Source organism: Telopea speciosissima, chromosome 10 (genome assembly GCF_018873765.1).
Source record: "Telopea speciosissima isolate NSW1024214 ecotype Mountain lineage chromosome 10, Tspe_v1, whole genome shotgun sequence".
Lineage (NCBI taxonomy): Eukaryota > Viridiplantae > Streptophyta > Magnoliopsida > Proteales > Proteaceae > Telopea > Telopea speciosissima.
This window is the reverse complement of record NC_057925.1, coordinates 31,683,148-31,687,049: the sequence shown is the minus strand read 5'-3', so window position 1 is coordinate 31,687,049 and position 3,902 is coordinate 31,683,148. Positions and strand designations below refer to the sequence as shown.

Sequence of the window (3,902 nt, the reverse complement as noted above, 5' to 3'; positions counted from 1 at the left end):
AGGGTCATCAATAAGCATGTGTGAAGTGTGATCAGCGACAACTTCATCTAATAAATCCAATGCAAAACACTCTTCCTCTCGAATGGAACCTAAGGATGCATTCAAGATGTTGTGCCTAAGATTCTTATTCCCAAAAGAGATGTCCATAGCACCCAATCTACAATTTATTCAAGCATTCGCAGTAGCTAAGAAGGGGCGCCCTAAAATGATAGGGGGAAGCTTGGCGATGGTGGCTGTATCCATATCTAGGACAAGGACGTCCACAAGAAAGTACAATTCTTCCACCTTCACTAAAACATCTTCTAACAACCCACGAGGTGTTTTGATTGAACGATCAGCCAACTGAAGGATGGCCTCAGTGGGTTTCAAATCTCCTAAGCCAAATCCGTCATAGACTGAACTAGGCAAAATATTCACACTGGCTGAAAATTATCGAACTAACTTGTTCAGTCAAATGGACGGTCTTAGGGATTTGAGTTCTCAACTTACGCTTTTGGGTGTAGAGGTCTTTTAAAAACTTAGCATAAGCAGGAACTTGTTTGATAGCATCTAAAAGGGGGAGATTGATGCGAACTTGTTGGAACAAGTTGATCATCTCTTGCATCTTTTCACCCTGTTTACCCTGAAGGGGGTAAGATGGTGTCTGAAGGGCTTGGGGAAAAGGGACCTTTGGAATGTAAGAATTAGGTGATGATCCCTCCACAATAGGAATGTGCAACCCCTTCCTTGGGAACTGATGAGTGATTTTCAAAGGTGGTGTTTCAGTAATGGAATCATGTGTGTATACACCACTACCAGAATTCTCTAGGGTTGACTCAGCCTCTCCCTGGCTTTGAGACTTAGAAGGCAATGTCTCATTGGTGGCTAAGGGTGCATCAGGTTTTTCCATCCTTTTGCCACTCCTTAGGACTGTGACCGACTGAACTTGCTCTTTCCCTCAACCCGTTTGACTATTTGGGTTACCTATTAGCTGACTTGGCAATTGGCCAGCCTCCCTCCTACTTATAGCATCGGCTAGCTGTCCCAGTTAGTTCTCTAGCTTATTAATGGACTGAGTATGTGAGTGAAGCAGCTGTGTGTTCTGCTTGAGTCCACTTAATGCTTTTAGCACCTTTTCCTCAAAGGATTCATTCAGCTGGGGTTGAGGATATGGTGGTTGTCCATCCATATAGGCATTGGTTTGAACATTAAATGGTGGCCTATATGGTGGGTTTGGAGAATTATTAGGTACGGAGTTTCTCCATGAAAAGTTTGGTGGTTTCGCCATCCCGGGTTATAAGTATTGGAAAAGGGATCATTACCCGGTGTAAAGAAACTTTGAGCCATTTGCACCTATTCCTAAACAAACTCAGGGTATTGTGCAGTCGAAGCGCAATTCGTCACATAGTGACTAGGGCTAGCACATAGGGCACATGCTTCAGTCTGATTGGGTGGAGAGAAACTCATTGGGAAAGGGGCCATAGGATGTTGCCCTATAGACATCAAATAGTCCAATTTCTTGACAACATATCAACCTTAGCAGTCATCTCTACAGTTGGATTGATCTCATAGAGACCACCCTTCTTTGGTTGCCCTATGTGTGGAATCTCAGTCCGAGAGGCCGAAGCATGATGTTGGGAATTCTCACTACGAGTTTCAAAAAGATCCTATGCTTCCGTCTCATTCTTGTGCATAAATGTTCCACCACAACAGGAGTCTACCATCTGCCTATATCGATCATGCAGGCCATCATAAAAGCACTGGACTAACTGCCATTTCGGGACAACGTGGTGGGGGCACTTTCGAAGTAGTTCCTTGAGTCTCTCCCACGCTTCATGAAATTGTTCGCCCTCTAATTGGGAGAAACTAGTAATGGCTCTTCTAAGGCTATTAGTCCTGCCAATGGGGAAGAATTTTTTTAGAAATTCCTGCTGCATCTCCACCCATGTAGAAATCCAAACCGAATCTAGGGAATGAAGCCAGTGTTTGGCTTTGTCCTTTAAGGAGAATGGGAATAGGAGTAACTTTAGGGAATCTTCAGAGAGGTTTTGGATTTTGACTGTAGAGCACACCTCTAAGAACTCATCAAGATGCTTGTAAGGCTCCTCATTACCAAGTCTATAATAGGATAGTAACATCTGTATGATGCTGGACTTGATCTCATATTGAGCAGCCTAAATGGCAGGCAGCTGAATACAAGATGCAGGGGTATAGGCAGTTGGAGTGAAGTGCTCACTCAGTGGCCTTCTTGGCTGGTTTTCGTCACCCATGTTATTATTATTATCCTTAGGTCTAGCCACAGATCACTCTATTTCTAGGTCAAGGGCAGTCAAGTTGGGGTGCAAAGAACGCCGACCATGCATAAAACACACCACAAGTCGAACGTGCTAATTAAACAAAAATTAAAATGTAATAACTAACTAAAAAAACTCAATAAAAATCAGAATTAAAAAGTAAAGAATTGACTAATTTAAAACTAATGAAAATACTTACCTGGTGTTGGTGGTTACGTAATTCCACGTGCTGCCCCCAATGAACGGTTACACATATGATCTTAAGGGGCTGGGGGAATTAAAATTAAACCTAAACACCCAATCTAATGCTGGAATAAAATAAAAAAATTATATAAAATAACCCTAATTACATAAAGTCTAGGAATTAGAAGTAAACCAAATGGACAGCTTGTCCTACACGATCTACTCGGCTTCCTGCACAAACAAAAAGAATGTTAGGTATACTAAAAGTAACCTAATAAAGTACTTAAAAATTAAAAAAAAATTCTGGAATTATGAAATTAAAACTAAAACAAAGTGACGCAAAACAACTCAATCAATCCTAGCAACCGTGCTTCGGTTCCCCGGCAATGGCACCAAAATTTGATCGTGTCGTTAACAGGTCAAAAATAAAACCCTAAATTAATCTAGCAAGTAGCAAGTAAGGGGTCGATCTACGGGGAACTGGAAGGCTAAATTACTAAGATGATAAGATGAAAGTGATGAAAATTAAAATGCATTAAATCTGATTTTTAAACTAAGAACAAAAGAAACAAATCTAAGCTAACAGCGATATGCAAATACGGGAGAAGACTATCTTTAGGGTTCGAATCCCCAAGGGGTTGCTATTCAATTCGGATGCATGCTTCGGTTTATTATAACCACAGGCCGAATAATACCACAGAATGTAGGGTTCCTCCTAGGTATGGACTATCTTGACGAGTACTATCGTCCTTCGCTTATAAGGCTTGACACGCTTAGTTCGTTCAGCTATAATTCATCATCGGTATAACCACATAAGAACAAAATACCATTGCTTGAATGAAAAATAATGAATCACAGAAACAGAATTTTCCAACTAAATACATCTATTAAAATCATCCAAACAGGGATAGGGTCTCAACATCAAGCAATCAAGAATACAAACCAGAATTTTAAATAACAAACACCATTAGTTCATCTACACCTAAAGACAGAGGGAACTTAGCCAATCATGGTGCGAAGAGACAAAGGGCAGCAATGACGATGAAGCTGCTGGAACGGTGATCCTCCTCCCCTTGCGGAACCCAAGATCCAAAAACAAAACAACAAAAAAAACAAAAGAAGAAAGATGAAAAATAAGAAGAAGAGAAGAGGCCACGACTGCTTGCTTGGAATGGAACCATAATCCCAATCTGTCCGTGGGTTTATATATTGTTAGTTTGTAAAAAGAATTTAATAATAAAAAAAAAAACCAAAAAGAAAATGTGAAAGATAGAGGAGTGGTGTTTGTGAGGGAGATGGAAGAGAGGGGGATAGAGATAGAGAATCCGTGAGAAAGAGATAAATTTTTGGGGATAGATTAGCTAAGAAAAAGATTTTAGGAAAGATGGGAAAAGGAGAACCGTGGATAAATGGGAGAGAGAAAGGAGAGTTTTAGGGAAGATAGGA

At 40.6% G+C, this 3,902-nt stretch overlaps 1 non-coding gene across 1 annotated transcript; it reads left to right on the top strand.

Moving 5' to 3' along the window:
• Window positions 1–1,761: 1,761 nt before the first annotated feature.
• Window positions 1,762–1,868, top strand: LOC122644416. Its single transcript, XR_006330346.1, has one exon. It is a non-coding gene; the product is annotated as a small nucleolar RNA R71 (small nucleolar RNA).
• Window positions 1,869–3,902: the final 2,034 nt, after the last annotated feature.